Consider the following 22,862-nt stretch of genomic DNA (forward strand, 5'->3'; position numbering starts at 1 on the left):
AATCCTTAAGATCTGAGAGGAAAGTGTTTGAAGCGCAATGCTAGGTTTAAATCCATTCCCCCGTAGTGAGCTGGTGTCCTGTTTCCAAAGCCAGGGAAGGCAGCCTGTATCTTCCTGTGAAACAGCCTGTCTGGGCTACACACCCAGCACGCCAGGTAGGATTGAGGCAATTTAGGCTGAGTGCAAAGTGCTCCATTTCAGGCTGAAATCACGCCAAGGTGTCCTTACAAAAGCCACATTCAGCACCTCCAATTCCACATTCCATTCAGCGCTTTGTCTGCCATTATTACCCAGGATTCCAAAAGCACTTGGCTGCATTAAATAAGAGTCAGGAAGGACAACAATAGCAAGGAACTGCTGGAGGACTCAAAGCTGGAATCACCAAGAGGGGAGCAGCCAGAGATGTCAGCTGAGCTCTGAAAATAGACGTGACTTAATGAGCAAGAGACAGGTTGGGTTTCTCTAAAAAGGCAGATTCAACCTGGTAAGAAGTAGATCATCACACACTGCTGATGGGTGCACCTCGGTTCAGCCACTTTGGAGAGGGCTATTTGGCAATACTTATTAAAACTAAAACATGCACGTGCACTAGGACACAGATATACCTCTTCTTAGCATCTATCCTAGAGAAAGACGCAAATGGATATAATGTGCACAAGAAAGGATACACAGAGATTTTCAACAGAGTTGCATGCAATAACCAAAAGGTGGAAAATGATCTAATACTCATCTATAGGGGAAAAGTCACACTGTGGAAGACTGTGCAAAGAGGCTATGCCCTAAGCAGGACAGACAACAATATCCACACTCACCTGCCCAGGAGTTAAGACGTTCCAGAAACTCTTCCAAGTGCCTCAACACTTTGACCCTTTGAATCCTTATAATAGTCCTTGAGAAGATTCTCTAACTGTTCTCACAGGGTAACTAAAGTGGCAAGACATTAAATAACGTGCCTAGGATCACACAAATACACAAGGTATTTAAACTCAGGCCATCCAGCTCCAAAAGTCACACTGCTTTCCAAGGAATTTTAAAAACATATTGTTTTCCTTTGAATTCAAAAAAGCAAGTTGCAGAACGATACATCCAATGTGCACCTGCCAGCCAGAGGCTCAGCTTTGTGGCCCATGGTCTCCCATTCTCTGAACTGTATTGAATGGACTTGACCAACACCTGCCTCTCACCCACCCCTTCCTCTGTTTCCCAGGCCATCGTTCCCCTAGGATAGCACTTTATTATGTTTAGATATGTTCATACACTGCCAGGTCTTGATCAAGTTTGTAGTCCCGGAGGCCCTTTTGTCCTTTTAGGATGTGCCCCGCCCAAAACCAGAAGTGGGAGGAGAAACTACATGGAATGGTTCAGAGAATGGATTCTGAAATCTAAGAAACCTTGGCTTGAATCTGTGCTCCAACTGTGAGTGCTTGGGCAAGTGATTTCACTTTTTTGAGCCTTGTTTTCCTCATCTGTAAAATGGGGATATTAATAGTTCCTACCTCACAGGTTATGAGGATAATGTATGGGCAATGTTTCGCATAGTTCTGTTACATCATTAAGACTCTGTCTGGTCCATGCTTTTTCGGGGGTGATCACATTTTCCTATTTCTTCCTTCTTGGGGAGGTGTCTTAGTCTACCCCAAAGAGGAAGGGTAGCAAATTCAGTTCAACATGTAATATTCACTGACCACATTACAGACATTTGCCACTGGGAGCTATCTGGTACACTACATCTCTTCCTGTTGGCACACTGATTTTCATTTTTTTCCCATCAAATTCCCATTGAGAGTGGTTCTAAAATGAGTGCCCCTAGCTACTATGGAAGGTGTAAGGGGAGAATAACTCAGGTCCCTCTAGCCACATGCCTTCTTGGGGACTTGGAATCTTGAGCTTGTGACTGAAGGACATACAGATGGTTGAAGTTATGAACCAATTTCTGCTGTTGGGTGTTTGCTATAATTCCTGGTGCTCATTCCCTTACAAGCCTGCTCCTCTAGCCCGTTATTCATTCCACGTGCCCCCGCCCCATATCCTTCTAATATATTCTCTTTTAGTGGAAGAAAGCCAGAGCCAGGTTTCTGGGTCTTGTCACCAAGAAGGCTGCCTCATTACATCTGCTGTGCACAAGGTGCTGTGGGTATAGAAACTAAAGACACCAGTAGTCTCTGCGCTCGAGTTGTCCACAGCCTCACAGAGTTCAGAACATTCTCATCAGGTGTTTGGTTATATAGTACCCTCCCTTTCCACCTCCCCCCAAAGGCAACATCTGTTAGAGCTGAGACAAGAGAGGAGGGCAGGAGAACCATGACTGGACCAATGGTATTTGACTTCTCTGCCTACTCCAACCCTATTCCAGAAACCAGAGACCATACCCAAGCTTAATCTTATGGGCCTCTTTAGAAGTCTGGCTAATTAATGGCTGTAAAAGCAGTTTGGACTTTGTAAGCCTTTTATAATGTGCCTCATTTAGACATAATGGGCTCAAGATTGCCTCTGGCATCCTCAAGAAAATTAAAAATCCAGTAGGCAGTGGAATTGCCTCAATGTGGTTTTCCTATTACTTTTATTTTTATTATGATTGCAAATAGTGGCATTACTAATGGTACCTTGGACGAGGAAGCCTTTCCGGGGAAGGCCTAACTATTTCCCTACATCCACAGCATGATTTATTGGTCCTCCAGCCAGCAGCATGCTGGCTCCTTCTGCATGATGTCATTTAATTCTTGCCAAATGGAGGGGAGTTGGAGGTTTCCCCAACACGTGGAGTTGTTCCTAATATGGGTCCACGGCAAACAGAGACACCATTCATTACCCTCCAGCTTGACAACATAAGTCCTAATTGGTATTTGTCTAATCCTTGGCTTTGGACAAGCAGGTGTCTTGCCTGCATGGAGTAGGAAAGATTTGGTGTTCTGGAAGTCTGGGATAGCATGCCGTGTAGAAAGATGGCAGTTTATGAACTGGGCAGAAGAGGCACGACTAGTAATAATAATAATAATAATAATAATAATAATAATAATAATAATAACACTATCCATCAGGACCTTTAGTTGCAAATCACCAAAGTACCTCTACCAAGTTTAACAGAAGAAAAATTTTTAATAATATCAGGAAGTTCCTGGAATCCCCAATGAGGGTCAAAGAAGCTTGATCAGGGAGTATATTTCTAGGAATGAAACCTGAATTATATCCCTTCGGCAAAGACGACTGCTACCGCTATTTGTCACAGACACCTCAGCTACTATTAGTAACTCTGGGTTTGAAACATCACCCTCTGCCACTGTTACCCCTAAAAGGTTGGGTGGTGTGTCTGCCATCATGCTCATTCAAAAATGGATTCCACCTGTACCTGCCAGCCAGCATCACTTACCATCAAATTTTTTACCATCGAATTTTTGCATAGGTGAATCAGATTGGTGGGATTAAGTCAGAGGCATGCCAAGGGCAGTGGGAGGGGTCTGCCCTTGGTGTAAAGAGCAAGAGAGTGCAGGATTAACAGAGAATTTAAAAGCAATAAATAATAATAAAACTGACTTCAATCACTCTGTTTTAATTATTACCATGAACCAGTAATTTCAAACGATGTCCATGATACAATACACCTCTGGATGGGGCAGACTATGCCCATCCCTCCTCCTAGGTAGGCTACTGGATTAATTCACATTTCTATAGGGGTACCACCTACAAAAGGGAGGGTGCATCTGATAACAATAGAACCTACCTCTAGAGTTATTGCGAAAAAATAAATCAATATTGTAAGGATGTCCTCTCTCCTCAAATCGATCTAGAGACTGTAATCCTGATCAAAATCCCAGCAAGTTTTTGTTTGGGTGTAAATTTATACGGTAATTTTAAATATGCATGGAAAATCAAAGACCCAAGATTATCACAGAGAAGAACAAAGTCAGATGATTTTCACTACTAGATATCAGGGGTTATTATAAAGCCAGAGTAATTAAGGGAGCATGCTTTGATACAAGAAAGATAAATAGACCAGTAAAATAGCATTGAGAACTCAGAAACAAATCCACACACGTAAAGACACTTGATTTATAATAAAGGTGCCACTGAAGAGGAATGGAGAAACAATGGCTTTTTCAGTAAACGGTGCTAGGTCAATTGGCCATCCATAAGGAAAAATCTGAATCTTTACCTCTATCTCATACTACACACAAAAATCAATTCCAGTGGATTGTAGATCTAAATGTGAAAGGGAAAAATGATAAACCTTCTAGAAGACAATATAGGAAAATATCTTGAGCTTGAGGTAGGCAAAGATATCTTAAACAGGACACAAAGGAACTGCAAAAGGTGAAGCCTCATTGTGCAGGTGGTTCAGAATAAGAAAACCCACAAATCAAAGTCCTTGTCTAAGTTTTCTCCTTTAAAGTTTCACTGCCTTAGAACCTTTTAAAAATCTCAGAATGTTCAGGCTGAAGCATTCCAGAGTAGGAGGGAATTTCCCATGGTGCTCTACATGGGAAGCATCTATGTCTAGGCTACTTTTATAGAGGCAGTGACTCTGATATCATATATAGTGATTGTTGACTCTGTGCCAGGCACTGTGCAAAACACTTTGCATCATTCTCTTATTTATCTCTATTTCAGCCAGTGGTTGATGCCTGCAAATCTGTCACCATGGAAACCACAACACAAGAAAATCTACCTTCTAATCTCTCTCTACTACTTCATCCTTTAATATCTAAATTTTTTAATTTACAAAATTAAGACACAAAGAATCAATCAAGAAATGTTGAAGTGAATGTTTCCCGCTGTATTGTTTTGTTTAATTTACAGTAAAATTTAACAACAATTTGATAACTTAAACTTTACAAAATATATTCCCATGCATTTCCTTATAGAATCTCTATGAAATAGCTATGCCTGGCATTGTAATTCCCATTTTCCAAACGGATAAGGTGAGGAATGCAAAAAGCTCCTATCAGGGGCTGGAACCCATGCTAAACATTATAAGCCACATCCAGCATGAGTGGAAGAGTTAGCTATTTGGTTTTGTAGAGGCATGCTCAAGTGAAGAATGGTATTAATATATTTGAGATTTCTTCCTTAGAAGTAAGTAAATGCAAGGGTGCCTGAGAGGCTCAGTCAGTTAAGTGTCTGAATTCGGCTCAGGTCACCATCTCACAGTTCATGAGTTCGAGCCCCGTGTTGGGCTCTGCTGACAGCTTGGAGCCTGGAGCTCAGAGCCTGAAGCCTATTTTGGATTTGTGTGTGTGTGTCTCTCTCTGCCCCTCCCCCACTTGTGTACTCTCGCGCGCTTGCTCTCTCTCCCTCTCTCTCAAAGTTAAATAAATATTTAAAACGTTTTAAAAGAAAAAGAAGTAATTGCAGAGGATGAGGGCAGGAGCATGCTCAGCCTTCATTCCAATTAGCCTAGTTGAGAATCTGCTCCCTGATTCCTAAATTGGTCCTCCTGGTCTCCAGTTTTTCCTGATTTCACACAGATCATGGCAACACTTTCAGATTTATCTGTCTACAACAGAGCTGTGATATGTAACTTCCTTGCCCCAGACCATCAACAGGTCTTTACTTTTTAAAAAATATAGTATTTAGGGGCTCCTGGGTGGCTCAGTCCATTGAGCATCTGACTTTAGCTTCGTTGTAATTTCATGGTTCGTGAGTTCAAGCCCCACATCGGGCTCTGTGCTGTCAGCACAGAGTCCACTTCGGATCCCCTGTCTCCCTCTCTCTGTGCACTTCCCCTGTTCACTCTATCTCTCAAAAATAAACACTAGAAAGTATTTATATAGTATTTGTAATCAAATTCCATTAGAAATAAATCTTGGCTCAAATTCTGACACCAGCACTTACGAATTCAGTGGTTTTGGTCTACTTGTCTGAGTCTCAGTTTCCTTGTCTGTAAAATGGGGCTAAGACTAGGGTCAGTTGGAGGGTAAAAGGGATATTTTAAGTATAATGACTGAGTGCATTGATGTGCTGGTGTTAAAAGATGGAATGGACCATTTGCTTCAGTTAACAATACAAATTTTCTCTTTTTTCTTTTTAGAGCTTGCTGTGCACCAAGTTCTATGCTCGCACTTTTCATGCAGGCCATTATCAAATCTGCACAACCACCCCCTGAGGTTAGAATTACTATTTTCTGCATTTTTATATACACAAGGAAACTGGAACTCAGAGGTGTCACCCAGCTGGTAAATGGTAGAATTTAGTTTTAAACTCATATCTCACTGAGTTTGAAACCCATACTCTTCACTGCTATATGTGGACCACCAACATCAAAATCACCTGAGGGTGGCAATTGCAGAAATGCAGATCTCTGTGCCCCAGTCCAGACTTCCAACAGAACCCATTTTCATCTTTCTTCTTGTGGCTGAGAATATGGCTGCATAGCCAGAGACCTGATTTCCCTGTCTGCTTTGTAATTAGATGCAGTTGTGTGACCAGTTCTTGCCAGTGCAATGTGAGCAGAAGTAACAGGTGCCAGCTCGAAGCCAAGGTGAGTAAGAAATAGATGCATCTTCCCCAGCCACTCCCACTGACTAGAATCTAGACATGGTAGGAACTCAACCTTGACTGAGCAGATGATGACAAGTTTATAGAAGGTAGAGGAGCCTCATGATGGAAGAAACCTGGGTCTCTGCAACCATCCTAATCTTAGTCACTTCAAATTATCAGTCATTTATCAGGCACATGAATCTATGATTTGGGCAGGCACCAGGGGATCCCTGGAGGGAAGAGGATGGGGATGGGGATGGCACCAGGTGGGAAGGTTCCACTGGACCAGAGGGTCCACTTCCATAGTAATTCAGGCCCATGGTGGGAAAGTTGATTCTAGCTCTTCTCAGCTGAAAGCTTAACTGGGGCTGACTACCACGTGTCCCTCTTCTTCTTCCACATGTGCCTCCTCACAGGCTTTTGGGCTCCCACATAGCATGGTAGCTGGGTTCAAAGAGTGAGTGTTCCAAGAGAAAAAAGTGGAATCCTATAGTCTCTTAAGGGCTGTGCCCAGACACTAGTATAGGGTCACTTCTAAAACATTCTGTTGGTCAAAGCAAGAGGAGGGGACATCAACCTCATTTCTCAATGAGAGGAATGTCAAATAATACATGGCCATCCTTAACCTGCCACATCTCATGAAACAAAGATATCCACCAATCAGGAACACTCACTTTGGATTGTAATGTGTGTGGGAGAAATAAGTTCGGTGTTCTCTAAGCCATGTTATTATTGGGCCTTTTGCTACAACACCTTAGCCTTCTGCCATGACAAATCCAGTGAATCAGAATGGAAGCTGGGGGGTCAAGAATCTACAAACAAGCAAACTGATGGCTTCATGCATGCCAGAATTTAAGACCCACTCTGCTAAGCAACACAGCTACTCCATTCAGTGTCTGACTTCCCAATGACTCTGAGATAGATAAGCCCTTTTATCTGATTGTTCATGGGGTTCACATCTTGGAACAGACGATCTGTCCACAGGGCTGGTTTGAAGATCCATGACCTTGCTAAATCCCACTTGGAGATACCTAGAGGGGTCTTGGGAGTTCATCTAGCAAAATCCTCTCTGGTACAGGGGCCCTAATACTCTAGGGTTACAGGATGCTCCCATCGAAGGAAAAAATTCCAGAAGCCCAGGTAAAAGGAAATGTTTTCTGATTGTCTTTTCTAAGATGCAACTCCTATCATATGAAAGGATTGAACTATTTCAGAGGCGTGAAAAATAGAACCTGAAAGTCTAACAGTGTTGCTTAGCTGGGTGGATCTCAAATACCACAGACATGATATTAATTAATGGTGAATCACTTTGTAGGCTACATATATTTTACATAACAGGGAGCTGGGTTCCCATACCAACATGTTAAAACTCTCTACGCAAGAAAGTTGCAGAAAAGAGCAGCAGTATTTAGAGCAATTAGTGAAGACATCCAACCAACAAAATGACAGTTTTTAGACAAACAGCTGGTTATTCAAGGCTCTTAGCACCTGGGGGAGGGAATGTCTTACAAAATCAGGTCCCTGATTCAACAACTTTCTCCTCTTCTTAGTTCATATCCAATTCTGTTTGAATATTAAGCTTCCTTATGGTTAATATTGGGTCCCTGCAGACTTAATTTGGCAATCTTCCTCAAAAGAGATGATAATACCAGCCCCATGAGGTTGTTACAAAGATTAAATAAGATAATAGAGATATTCATGCAATGAATATTCACAATGAAGATCCATAGAACATGTAGTACAATGTTCAGAACAACACGCTGCATGGTAAATAGAAGTCCCTCTCAGTCCTTCTCAGTCTGAGGAAATAGCTTCTAAATTAGGAATGGCAGCTGTTATGAGCTGTTTGTCACTCCAAAATTCATATGCTTTGGAATCCTAACCCCCAATGTAATGGTATTAGGAGGTGAGGCCTTCGGAGGGTAGAGCCCTCATGAATAGGATTACTGCTCTTATAAAAGGGACCCCAAAGAGCTCCCTCACTGCTTCCATCATGTGACAACATAGAGAGAAGTCAGTCATCTATGAACCAAAAAGTAGGTCTCACTTCCCAGGACTTCCCAGCCTCTGGAACTGTGACAAATGTTTGTTGTTTAAGCCACACAGTCTATGGCACTTTTGTTACAGCAGCCAGAACAGACTGAGACAGCAGCACATCAATGTTTGGTTTGCTACATGCAATGACTTTTTTTTTAAGTTTTAAATTAGATTCCAACATAAAAATCAGAAGGTTTCACATGAAAATTCAGATTTCTGGTTTCTTCTAAAAGAATAGAAGAAACTCTAGAAACCCAGACCACAGCTCTAGAAACATGGCCCCTATAGGCAGGAGTTTGAGAACTAGTACCTGATAATGTTCTCTCTCATCAAGTTTTGTTTCCAAGGCCTACTTCCCTGGGCTCTTAATTTGTCTTCTTGGTCTGGGAGAGTGAGCAGGAAAAGAGTCTGTTGAAAGCTCTGATGTCACCATGAATTGTGAGTGGAGAAAACTGCCTTTGATGCTTGGCCAGGAGCTGGGTGCATGTAATGACAAAAGATGTGCTAACAGTCAGTGTTTCTGGAAAAGATGATGCATCTTCATTATGGCTTCCCTAGCTAATTACCACCCGGCCAGAAAACTGCTTTCAGAGTCATCGTGTTTTATTTACCTATTGATTTGGTGGAACCCTACTATGCTCAGGGCACCATGTTCTGTCCTATGGAACATAAAAAACTGTCGAGAAAGAGACCTCATCTGGCTAACCCTTGTTCACTATTTAAAGTCTTAGTATTAAAATCTCTCCCTCCACAAAGCCCTCCCTAATTGCTCTAACTAGGTTAGACTTCTAAGTCTACACTCCCGAAATTTTCCTTTGTCCCATTCTATGAACTTGGCTAATGTCTTTATCTATCCCCTTCTTCTGAGTTCCTTATGGTGTCCTGTTACTTGTTGCATCCCCAAGTCCTAACACAGTGCATGATACCCAGAGGGTCCTTAACAATATGCTGAAAGAAAGAATAAATGAATGTGAGTGAAAACATGAATGAATGGATGGATGAATGACAGAAGATTTCATGTTTATGCAACTAACTGCAATAGAAATGAGGAGTGGAGCAAATGCATTCATTGGTTAACTGGTCATTTGTTAAACATTTTAAATATCACCCCTGAATACAGAAGACTTAAATGCCCAGTGCATTAACAGCTACAATTAATTAATATCTATAATGATTACGAGCAGATAATTAAAGTATTTTGCACTAAAAGTGGCTGTTCTCTTGCATCAGGGAATTCTAGTATAAACTTTTTTATACAAAGGAAACTCCTGGAACACAATAGATGCTCAATCCATGCTACAATAGTTAGGAGGGCTGAGACTGGCAATATTATACCTGTTATCTTCACTGCTATGCCTTCAGCACAGAATTTGGTACACAGTGTTTAACAAACACCAGGTAAATAAATTATTCAATTAATGAGGAATTAACAATATTAGCTCAGAGATAAAAGTTAGTCTGATTTTCCTAAGGGCAGTTTGGATCAGCCATAAAGCCCCTGAGAGTATTCTGGGATACTTAGGGTCAGTGGTAGGAAGGTCAGTTTTCAGCCTGGGGAGAAGTGGAAGGTGCTCCAGGATCCCAAAGGCCAGGCTACTTATCTATTATCTAGTCTTTTTGAGGGTTGTGCCCAAGGCAATTGCCACAAAGGGCACCTTATCTCTGGCAGCACAGGGAGCTGAGGGCTCCAGATAAGCCCTGCAGGTGAGTGGGACAGTCCCAGATGGGGCTCCTGATTAGAGGTAAACATTCTGAGGTTTGCAGGGGTCTGGGGTCTGGCCCAGGGCATTTCAGACTTCTCTATAGAAGAGTCTCTTTGGATTTCACATAAAGTTGCAGAGCTGAGAGGCTGGGAGGTAGCAGGGAGAGAGAAGAAGAAAAAGACCAGAGATGGAAAGAGAGTAATGGAGACACACACACACACACACACACACACACACACACTCACACACACACACACACACACACACACACACGCACACGGGCTCAGATGCACAGAGAGATGCACAGTGGGCAGGACAGGAGAAACAAAAGACCCAGAGTCAAAGCAAGAGCCAGGACTGGAAAGAATCAGAGGCAGGAACTCACAGAAAGACACGTAGCCACAGACCCAGGAAAAGGGAAATACAGAAGAGAAACACAGGGAGGTAGAGTCTCGGAGATATTCACCCAATGAGACAACACAAAATAGAGAGACAGAGATGACAGAGATGAGAGAGTGTCTCAGAGAGACACAGATGGACTAAAGAAGGACAAACACAGAAAGACAGAGATGGAGAGAAACCTAGGAGATTAAAACAAAATAAATCAGGACACCAAACAAGAGGTACACAAGGTGAAGAGTGGAGGAAAGGTAAGGAACAGAGGGACAGGATGAGCAGGTAACCCTGTGGGTCAGCTCATCTGGAACAGCTCTTTGTACTTGCTAGAGATTTTGATTCTGTAGCCCTGGGGAGAGCCTGGGCACCTTAAGTTTTAAAAGCTTCCTGGGTGACTCTTATGTGCAGCCTGGATTGAGAACCACTGCTTAAAGCAAGGGTTTTGGTCAGTAGAAGAACTGTATCAGAGTTATTTGGGGTGTTTGCTAAAAAATATCCTTGGCTCTTAGGGGCATCTGGGTGGCTCAGTTGGTTAAGTGTCAGACTCTTGATTTAGGTTCAAGTCAGGATCTCATGGTTCATGGATTTGAGCCCCGCGTTGGACTCTGCAGTCACAGTTCAGAGCCTGCCTGGGATTCTCTCTCTCCATCTTCCTCTGCCCCTCTCTCTCTGCCCCTCCCTCTCTCTCTCTCTGGCTCTCTCTCTCCCAAAATAAATAAACAAACATTAAAAAAAAATCCTTGGCTCTTGAGCCCTTCCAGAGCTCTGAATCAAACTTATGAGTGTGGAGCCTAGGAACCTGTACTTTTGTATGCTTCTCTGGGGATTCTGAGGCATAATTCAGTTTGATAAATGTCCTGATCTGGTGGCTTTAGGGAAACCACACACACACACACACACACACACCCCTCAGAGTATGTTTGGTGACAGTGTCCCTACAGTGTCCCTAGGTACTAGGGCTGGTCTTTATAAAACTTCCCTTGCCCAACCCGTCCTTATTTGTGGAAATGGCAAGATTCAAGGTCAGAAAACCAGGTCACAGTACTGTCTCCTACATGCTGAATGGCTCTAGACATGTTGTTTAACTTCTCTGAGCTTTTCATTACTCATCAATACAGTTAGGTTAATAATCTCAGCTCTGCCTAGCCAACAGGCCCTTGTGGTAATCAAATGAGATATAAAATGTAAATCTGCTTTGTGAGCTAGAAAGCATTACAGTGCTATCATTTATTATTATTATTAACAGCATCACAATTATTAATAGGTGCGATGTCTTTTTCCAACATCGACAACCAATTCCCCAATTCTCTGATACCAACTGAATATCCAACAATTCAACTCTGACACTATTCAGAGTTAGTGCAGATTCTAAAAATTAAGGGCTCGGCCCACAAACTGCCCCCACTTTAGACAACAGCCACAAATGGGGTGCCCAGGGTACCCACACTTCTTCTGTCCAGCCAACCCAACTATAAATTCAAGGGCTCCTGTGACTCCCTCCCTGGATTTGATAATTTTCTAGAATGGCTCATAGAACTCAGGAAAGTGCTATACTTATGGCCACAGTTTATTATAAAAGAGACAAACATCCAGATGAAGAAGTACCTAGGGTGAGGTCCAGAAGGAGCACAGAAACCTCTGTGTCCATGAGGCTGGGATGTCCCACCCTTGCTGCATGTAGATGTGTTCACCAACTTGGAAGCTCTCCAAATCTTGCTCAAGAGTGTTTATAATCTACTCTCCAGCTCTCTTCCCCTTTCCAGAGATAGGGGAAGCTGAAAGTGACCAGACCCATCCTGAGGCTATCTAGGGGCTCCACCCTGAGTCAACTAACTGTCATAAACTCAAGTGTCTAGAAAGGAGTAGAAAGTTATGAATAACAAAAGGCATTCCTATCATTCTGGAAATTCCAAGGGTTTTAGAAGTTCTGTACCAGAAACCAGGGACAAAGACCAAATATATATTTTATTATACCACAACATATAACAGCTACTGAGTGCCTATAATCTTCTAAGTGCCCTGATAAATATTTCACATGCTTTATTGCATTGATTCATCATAACAACTTTATGACATGAATATATTATTATTATCATTATTATTATTCCATTTACAAATGAACATCATGAACATTATGAACAAATGAACATTATGTCCATTTTACAAATGAACAAATAGAGACTCAGAGAGATGGAATATTTTGCCCAGGGTCACAAAATAAGCAAATAACAGAGCCAGATCTCTTACCATCTTAGATCTGAAAGGAATCTCAAAGACAAGTCTATATAACAGTCTCTCTCTATAAGAAGAACCACTAGGGGCGCCTGGGTCGCTCAGTCGGTTAAGCATCCGACTTCAGCTCAGGTCACAATCTCGCGGTCCGTGAGTTCGAGCCCCGCGTCGGGCTCTGGGCTGATGGCTCAGAGCCTGGAGCTTGCTTCTGATTCTGTGTCTCCCTCTCTCTCTGCCCCTCCCCCGTTCATGCTCTGTCTCTCTCTGTCTCAAAAATAAATTAAAAACCTTAAAAAAATTTTTTTAAAAAGAAGAACCACTAAAAGTTCAGAGAAATTAAATGCCTGACCAAGGTCATAGAAAGAGTCACTGCTATATCGTACTGCAAATTACTTTAAACAAATTACATAAGCCTGACTGACAACAGGCTTATGTATGTAGAAAGTCCTAATGAATTCATACACACACACACACGCACGCACACACGCACACATCTACTAGAATAAGTGAATTTAGCAAAATCACAAAATACAAGTCAATATGTAATTTACATAAGTTTCATTTTTACTGGCAACAATTTAAAAAACAAAGTTAGGAAACCAATAGAAAAAGTATCATCAAAGTACAAAAGTATCAAAGATACAATAATTAGGAATAAATTTAATGAAAAAACGTATAAGATCAGTTTACTGAAAACCAAAGAAGAATGCTAAAAGAAATTAAAGGCCTGAATAAATGGAATGATATACCATGTTCATGGATCAGAAGACTTAACGTGAAGATGCCCATTCTCCCCCAAACTGAATGCAATCCCAATCAAAATCAGACTGAAAGAGCTAAGAAGCTAATTCTAAAAGTTCAGGAAAAAGCAAAAGACCTATGAATACTTTGCTAGGGCTGCCATAACAAACACTATGTGGCTTAAAATTTATTGTCTCAAGGTTCTAGAGGCTAGAAGTCCAAGACTGAGATGTTGCCAGGACTGGTTCCGTGTGAGAGCTGTGAAAAAACTCTGTTCCATATGTCTTGCCTAGCTTCTAGTAGTTTGCTAGCAATCCTTGATGTTCCTTGGTTTGTAGAAGCATCACTCTGATCTCTGCCTTCATATTCACAGGTTCTCCCTGTGTGCATCTCTGTGTCCAAGTTTCCCTTTTTTACAATTTTAATTTATGTTTATTTATTTTTGAGAGAGAGAGAGAGAGAGGGAGAAAGCATGAGTGGGGGAGGGGCAGACAGAGAGAGAGACACAGAATCTGAAACAGGCTCCAGGCTCTGGGCTGTCAGCACAGAGCCCAACACAGGGCTTGAACTCATGAATGGTGATATCATGACCTGAGCCAGAGTCGGACACTTAACTGACTGAGCCACCCAGGCGCCCCTAAACGTCCCCTTTTTAAAAGGACACAAGTCATGATAATTTAGGATGTACCTACAGAACTCATTTCAACTTGAAAACTTCTATAAAGACCCCATCTCCAAATAAAGTCACATTCTGAGGTACTTCAACATACAAATTTTGAGACATGACAACCTAGCAAAGCCAAGACAATTTTAAAGAAGATCTTACATTACCTGATTACTATAAAATAACAGTAATGAAGATAGTGTGCTAGAGTGATATAAAAACAGATAAAACACATAACTGGGACAGAATAAAGACTCTAGAAACAGACCCACATGTTATAGTCAATTGGTTCTCTACAAAAGCAGCAAAGCAATTCTATGGAAAAAGGAGTCTTTTGACAAATGGTGCTGGAATAACTAGATACTCAGATTAAAAAAAAAAAAAAAAAAGAATCTCAATCCCTATATCCCACAGGTCAAAAAATTAACTCAAGATAACTCATAGACCTAAACATAAGAGTTAAAACTATAAAGCTCCTAGAAGGAAACATGGAAGAATATGTTGTAATAAGCCAACTTTCTTAAGGCACAGAAAGCACTAACCATAAATTTTTTTTTAATTTATAAATTGGATGCCATAAAAATTTAAAACTTTTGTTCATTCAAAAGACACCATTAAGGAAATTAATAGGGAAGCCATAAACTGAAAGAAAATAGTCATAATACATATATCTGATAAAGTACTTGCTTCCAGAATATAAAAGAAACTCTTACATCTCAATAATAAAAAGAAAAACAGTCTAGTAAAAATGGTCAGAAATCTTGAAGAGACCCTCCACAAAGGAAGATACACAAATAACTAATGAGTATGTGAAAATGTACCAATGTTACTAGCCATCAGGGAAATGCAAACTAAAACCAGATTGACAAAACACTATATGGCCATCAGAATGGTTTCTAAAAATCTAGCCAACATAAAATTTCAGCTAGGATGTAGAACAACCAACAGTTTCAAACATTTTGAAAGGAGACAGGAAAAAACATACAACCATTTTGAAGAAAAAGCTATAAGTGTTTTATAAAATTACACATACATGTACTCCTTAATTCAAGGAAACCAATTTTTAGCAACTTACCCCCAAAATGAAAACATGTATTTGCACAAAGACTTTATTTACCATACATATTTTATTTATAATAACCAAAAGTTGGGAATGGCCCAAGTGTCTATTAGTAGATGAACAGGTAAATAAACTGTGTACATCCATACAATAGGGCATGATACAGTAATAAGAAGGAATAGATTGCTGTTCCATTAACCAAATGGGTGACTCTCACTGACATAATGTCCAAGAGAAGACAGATACAATAGAATACATAAGTATGATTCCATTTGATATGCAGTTCAAAAACAGGGAAAATAAATCTGTAGTGATAGAAGTCCAAAGAGGTGATCACCTCTGAGTTGAATATCAACTGGAAAGAGTCATGAAGGGGTCTTCCAGGGTGCTGCGAATGTTCTTTATCTTCATTGGAGAGTGAATATATGTTTAAGACTTGTACACTCTAATTATGTTATCCCTCAATTTAAAAAAATTATAAAAATCATGGCAACTCTGCCTCACATTTCTAAAATGCTTTAGCATCATAGAAAATAAATACCAAAATACTGGGATGGCCTGTGGGTCATGATTTCGATCATTGTCCATGAAGGTGGCCATCCTGCAGGTAGTTGAGAAATGACAATAGCGCTTGTGACTTTGCCAGGAAGGTGTGAGGCTTCAGAACTCAACTAGCTCACCAAGATAACAGTGGTTTCCTAAATGAGAAGAACCCACCACCCTCATTAAAGGAAGTGGGACCTTACTGGAGCCCACCTGTGAAAGGATTCGATATATATGCAAATATGTCCATAGGAAATGAATGCAAAGCCATGACAGAGCGAGTGTTCTCCATAAAGATGACAGAGCAATAAAAATGAAACTACCTTAAAAAAAAAGAAGGGTGCAAGTGCCAATAAAACAGGGTGGTTATTGACCTTGGAAGGGCTCTGCATTTTGGGTTTCCTGGTGGCAAAATGAGTCTGGATAGGCCTGGCACCTGTCTTCTTAGAAGGAAGGTGATCAGCCAGGTAGCAGGCAGATAATACTTTAAGGTGTTGTCTCAGACCTCATTTAAGGAGGAAGGCAATGATCAGAGGTAGACTCGTTCATAAGCAAGAAAATGAAATACAAGATAAACTCTTTTCTTTAATTGGAGGCTGGGTTCACTGATGCCTGTGTTTACTAATTTCTATTAGAGACTACTTACTATGCACCTGGTATACAATACACCTTAGACAATTCAGCAGAACAGTTTTGGGGTCAGATTTCTTGGACTTAAATACTGACCCTACAGCTTATTAGTATGTAACCTTGGGTAAATGACTTAAAACCTGCGTCTCAATTTTCTCAGCGTAAATGAGGCATAATAGGGTTAAGCACAATAAATGATGTATAATGGGGTTACTGTGAGGATTACATTATGGAGTAATACACGTAAAGAATGCTTAAACAGGACCTGCTACATATAAATGACAGCTATTTTTTATTAATGATGCTCTTCTCATGGACCATAGATGCAGAAGCACACAGATACACATAAACATGCATATACACAAACGAGATGCAAAGAAAGTGGCCAACACAAAAACGATATGAAATTTGTTTAAGATTCATTAGTTGGGTACATAGTGCACGCGAACCCCCATGCTAGGAATGGCTGTGCAGTGATTACCAATACATGCCCTTGAGGAGCAAAGAGTCTAGTGGAGAAGTCACATATGAGGCAAGCAACTGCAAGATAATATGGTGGACAGATGTAAAAATAACACAATGGGAAGAATGATACAGCCCTAAGTAGGGAAGAGGAGGGTGGGAGGGAGAAGGAAATATTAAACTGAGACTTGAAAAATGATGAGAGTTTTCTAGTTGGTTGGAGAAGGAGAGAATTTTAGGCAGAATGAAGCAAGGTTTAAGTTTAGCCTAGAGGATTCCAATACTAGCATGACCGTGTGAGCAGCTCTGTGGACCCACTTCCCTGAAAGATTGGTGGAAATTATTTATTTAAAAAAAATTAAGCTTCTGGAAACGGGCCATACACCAAATAAAGAAACAGTTATTCAGGGGCACCTGGGTGGCTCAGTCGGTTAAGCGTCGGTTCAGCTCAGGTCATGAACTCACAGTTCATGAGTTTGAGTCCCACATTGGACTCTGTGCTGTCAGAGACCAGAGACTGCTTCGGATTCTGTGTTTCCCTCTCTCTCTGCCCCTCACCCACTCACACTCTGTCCCTTTCTGGCTATCAAAAATAGATAAACATTAAAAAAATAAAAAAAAAAGAAGTAGTTATTCAAGAAATTCTTTTTTTTAACGTTTATTTATTATTGAGAGACAGAGAAAGACAGAGCATGAGCATGGGAGGGGCAGAGAGAGGGGGAGACACAGAATCTGAAGCAAGCTCCAGGCTCTGGGCTATCAGCACAGAGCCCGAAGTGGGGCTCGAACTCACAAACTGCGAGATCATGACCTGAGCTGAAGTCGGACACTTAACTGACTGAGCCACCCAGGCACCCCTAGTTATTCAAGAAATTCTACCAAAAGTAGGAAACAAAAAGGACAGTCAGTGGTATTTGAACTTAGACTCAAAATGGAAATTCCACTCTAGACTGGTATAGTCAAGAACACAGGCTTCCTTTTCTCCCCAACTCCCAGTTAGAGGGCTACCGTCCTGGAAGGAGCAGGACATCAGCATTTCTCCTCTGGTCCCCAGCTACACGTTGCTGATGCTAGATTCTAATGAAGTACAGCTGAGAGGTGGGGGATCCCTTCTGCCCAGCCCCACAGAGGCTCCACCTTGAGCATAGCACTACTGAGAATACTGACATCCTGAGAGCCCCTGCCCGAGCTCATGAGGTGAGGGAGGGGGTTCCACAGTAGGAGAGGCAAACCAAGGAGACCTGGGACCTCCAGAGCACCCCTCTCTCCTAAAGCAGGAGTGTCACCCAGAGAGAAGTATGCCATTGCCTACCCCCAGTATCACAGTTACAGTCTCAGAGGTTTTATCTGGGGGAGAGAAGTAGACCAGAGCTAATGGGGCTCTTCATCCCTTCCCAAAGCAACCAAGTCCATTTACAACAGAGTGTGAAGTTCAAGCCTAAGGGTGTTTTCAAGAAACAGTACAGATGGTGAAGGGCTACTGGGCTTCAATGGGCTATTGATGGATTCATTGGAGATATAGGCTAACCTACTGTAAGCCAGCTAGTTTGCCAGAGACAGAAAAGGAAAAGACGAGTGGGAGGATTTTGTCATCACAAACCTCAAACACTGTCCTCAGGAAGCATCTCTTCCAAAGAGCCCAGATTTTATTGTATCAGTTTGTGAAGCAATTTATGCCCTAGGGCACTGTTGAAGATTCCTTAAATGGAACGACTGAGGTAGTTTAATATTTAGTGTGGTCAGGGAAAGAAACAACCAAAGAGAGTTCTGCCAAAAGCCCTGTCATTCGAGTGTGACTCTGGGCTTATTCCAGGCTGCCGTCTTGGAGAATCAAGATCAGAGACTTCGCACTGCAACACGGAGGGGAATAGACTTCGTTAAATAATCCAGCCAGTCACTGAACAGGTAAACAAGCAAACAACAAATGTGCTTGGATGACTAGGTAGCCACATGCAAAAGAATGAGATGTGAGTTACCTCACACCATACATAAAAATTAACTCAAGGGGTGTCTGGGTGGCTCAGTCGGTTAAGCATCCGACTTCGGCTCAGGTCGTGATCTCTCAATTTGTGAGTTCGAGCCCCGTGTCGGGCTCTGTGCTGACAGCTCGGAGCCTGGAGCCTGCTTCAGATTCTGTGTCTCCCTCTCTCTCTCTCTACCCCTCCCCTGCTCATGCTTACTCGGTCTCTCTCTCTCTCTCTCTCTCTCTCTAAACAATAAATAGACATTAAAAAAAATTAACTCAAGATGGATCATTTAAGAGCTAAAACTATAAGACTCTTAGAAGAAAAGAGAGTAAATCTTTATAACCTTGGATTTGGCAATGGACTTTTAGATATGATGTCAGAAGCACAAGCAGCAACAACAAAAAACTAAATAAATAGAACTTCGTCAAAATTCAAAACCTTGGGGGCATGTGGGTGGCTCAGTGGTTTAAGTGACTGTCACAAATCACAGAATCGATGGGAAAAAAATCAAATAATATACCTGAAAACAAACTTTTATATAAAAACACAGAGCAAACAATCCTAAAATTCGTATGGAACCACAAAAAGCCCTGAATAGCCACAGCAATCTTGAAAAAGAAAAGCAAAGCTGGAGGCATCACAATTCCATATTTCAAGTTCTATTACAAAGCTTTAGTGATCAAAACAGGATGGTACTGGCATGAAAAACAGACACATAGATCAATAGAACAGAACAGAAAACCCAGAAACAAACCCACAACTGTATGGTCAATTAGTCTTTGACAAAGCAGGAAAGAATATCCAACAGGAAAAAAGTCTCTTCAGCAAATGGTGCTGGGAAAACTGGACAGCAACATGCAAAAGAATGAAACTGGATCCCTTTCTTATACCATACACAAAAATAAAGTCAAAATGGATTAAAGACCTAAATGTAAGATTTGAAACTATAAAAATTCTAGAACACAGCACAGGCAGTAATCTCTTTGACATCAGCCATAGCGACTTCTTCCTAGATATGTCTCCAGAGGCAGGAGAAACAAAAGCAAAAATAAACTATTGGGACTACCTCAAATAAAAAGTTTCTGCACAATGAAGGAGACAATCAACAAAACTAAAAGGCAACCTATGGAATGGGAGAAGATATTCACAAATGACATATCTGGTAAAGGGTTAGTATCCAAAACATAGAACTGATACATCTCAGCACCCCAAAAATAAATAATCCAATTAAAAAATGGTCAGAAGGCATGAACAGACATTTCTACAAAAAAGACATCCAGATGGCCCACAGACACATGAAAAGATGATTCCTTTTACATAAAATGAACAGAATAGGCAAATCTATAGAGATAAAAAGCCGAACAGTGGTTTCTCATGGCTGGGGAGGTTGGAAATTGGGGAGGTGATAGTTAAAGAGTGTGAGATTTCTTGAGGTGATAAAAATGTTCTACAATTGACTGTGGTATGGTTGCACACATCCCCGAATATACTAATAACTATTTAATTGTACACTTTAGATGGGTGAGTTTGTATGCTATGTGACTTCTCGACATAGCTGTTATTAAATTTTTTTTTGAGGGATATACAAAAAAATGAAGCCTAGAAGATAAAATAACCTCCAATATTTCCCAAGTGTTTGTTTTGTGCTGGGCATTGCACCATTTGGAAAAAGCTTATAAAGTACTTACTATGCAGCAGACACTTCTCTAGACTCTGAGATACAACAGTGAACTAAACAAATTCCCTGCCTTTATGCAACTTACTTTTGAAGGGAGAGAGGTAGACAATAAATACATATACACTGAGTGGCGATTAAGTGTTAATAAGAAAAACAAAGTGGAAAATGTGGAGGGCTGCCATTTCCAGGGGGTGGGTCAGGGAAAGTTTTTCTGATAGAGCTGAAAGAAGGTAGGCCCAGGAGGGAGAAGTTCAGAGAAGTAGGATCAGCCGAGTCCCAAGACTTCGAGATGGAGATGTGCTAGATGTAGCACAAAGAGCAAAGAGGTCAATGTAGCTCTCATGAGGTTAGTAAGGAGAGCAATGGTGGGAGAGGGTCAGAGAGGAAGGCAGAGGTTGTGAACTGCTATAGGATGACATGGATATTTAGTGCTGGGGTCTCTCTCACTCCTGTGGACAGACCTGTCCTCAACCCCGTGGCAACACATCAAGGGCACCATCCAAGGGTCCCAACACACGACTTGGGTGACCACAGTGTAGTTCAACGTTTTTCAAAATGTGGGCTACATCCTATTCATCGTGCCATAAAATTAATTTAGTAGGTTGGGAAACCAGAATTTTTTCTGGAGTTGAAATAGAGTGGAAAATATCCCAGTACCATAGTTCTGTGGGTGCGAGCATGCGTGCACGCATGGGCATGTGTATGTGCATATGTGCCATGTGCTGGGTGTGATAGAAAATGTATTTCTTACTGAGCATGGCATCAAAATATTCGAACCTGACTCCATCCCATGCCCGGCTCACACAGCACAGGCAAACCTGCACCCAAAGGCACCTTGGCTGTTGATTTGTATGTGGCCTCCTATGCTGACTGTCAACAATTTAATTGATCCAAAAGATGAACTCGCCTGCAGCTATGGAAAGGAAAAGGTCTTCTGTGTTAATTGAGACATTTACTTTAAGCGAGGCAGGAACCCCACGTGTATGTGTTGGCATTGTAATGAGGTTTCCTTTTTTGCTTTGTTCAGCTACCACAGTCCTGATCTGCAGAAGAACCCCAAGACCAAGCCAGCCACATCCCTCTGGGTCTAGATACAACAGGGAGGGGAGGGGCTGCTGGCTCCCTCTCAGAAAAGTGCCAGGACCCTCAAAAGTGGACTTTTGGGGATCAGACAGGTATAAACTCCAGCCCTGATGCTGTTAACTCCCAACTGTGTGACCCTGGATAAGTGAAATCACTCCTTGGAGACTTGGTGTCTTCATCTGCAAAAAAAGGTGATCATTGCACCAACCTGATAGGATCGTGGTAGATTAATAATAATGGCGGTTTCTACCTGACACAGTGCTTACAGTGACTGTGTATATTAACACAGGCAATCCTCCCTACAACTCTCAGAGATGAAGGATCTATTCTCCCCACTTGACAGATGAGGATACCGGAGCCAGAGAGGTTCAGTAACTTGCCCAAGGTCACCCATCTGGTAAATCGTGAGGACTGGGCTTCCCGCACATTCTCTGCTCAGTTTTAACACTGGCTGTTTAATGGGGGAAAAAAAGTAAGAGCCGCTAGAGAAAATCATTATTAGGAGATTATGCAAATCTTTAAGGCCACTTACCAAGAACTTTGGGTTCTCTTTCCAGGCCCATAGTAGGATTACTTTTCTCCACTCTCTTGAATTTAGGTATTTGTTTGCTTCAGCTAATAAAATGAGTGGAAGTGATGTGTGCCACTTCTGGGCAAGAGGTTTAAAAGAGAGCAGGCAATTCAGTATGTTTTTCTTCTTCACGCTGTGGTTCCCATGAGCACATATCAACATGGGCCTCCATTAACCTGCTTTTCTGAAAAATTAGGATAAACAAAGACTTCTGGGCCAACATGCTTTTGTCACACTACATGAATGAGAAATAAAGTTTGGCTATGTTAAGACTCTGGCAAACTGAGAACAAACTGAGGGTTGACGGGGGGTGGGAGGGAGGGGAAGGTGGGTGATGGGTATTGAGGAGGGCACCTTTTGGGATGAGCACTGGGTGTTGTATGGAAACCAATCTGACAATAAAGTTCATATTAAAAAAAAAGACTCTGGCACTTGGGGTTATCTGTTACTATGGCAACACCTAGCCTATCTTGACTGACACAGGCCCTTCCCAATCTGATGTACTGTAGGTACCGTTCACTGAACTCTGTGTGTCAGGTGAAGTGCTGTAACCACTTTATTATCTACTTCAACCCATTTACCCCCATCACAACTCCAGACAAAACTCCTATTAGCATACCC

The 22,862-nt window shown here is 41.5% G+C and overlaps 1 long non-coding RNA gene across 1 annotated transcript; it reads left to right on the top strand.

Annotated features, from left to right (window-relative positions):
- Positions 1 to 352: 352 nt before the first annotated feature.
- Positions 353 to 21,789, top strand: LOC131489719 (uncharacterized). The gene is made up of 4 exons (XR_009250692.1): positions 353 to 484; positions 6,026 to 6,101; positions 6,406 to 6,475; positions 21,615 to 21,789. It is a non-coding gene; the product is annotated as an uncharacterized LOC131489719 (long non-coding RNA).
- The last annotated feature ends 1,073 nt before the right edge of the window (positions 21,790 to 22,862 follow it).

Source organism: Neofelis nebulosa, chromosome 11 (assembly GCF_028018385.1).
Source record: "Neofelis nebulosa isolate mNeoNeb1 chromosome 11, mNeoNeb1.pri, whole genome shotgun sequence".
In the NCBI taxonomy this organism is placed as follows: domain Eukaryota; kingdom Metazoa; phylum Chordata; class Mammalia; order Carnivora; family Felidae; genus Neofelis; species Neofelis nebulosa.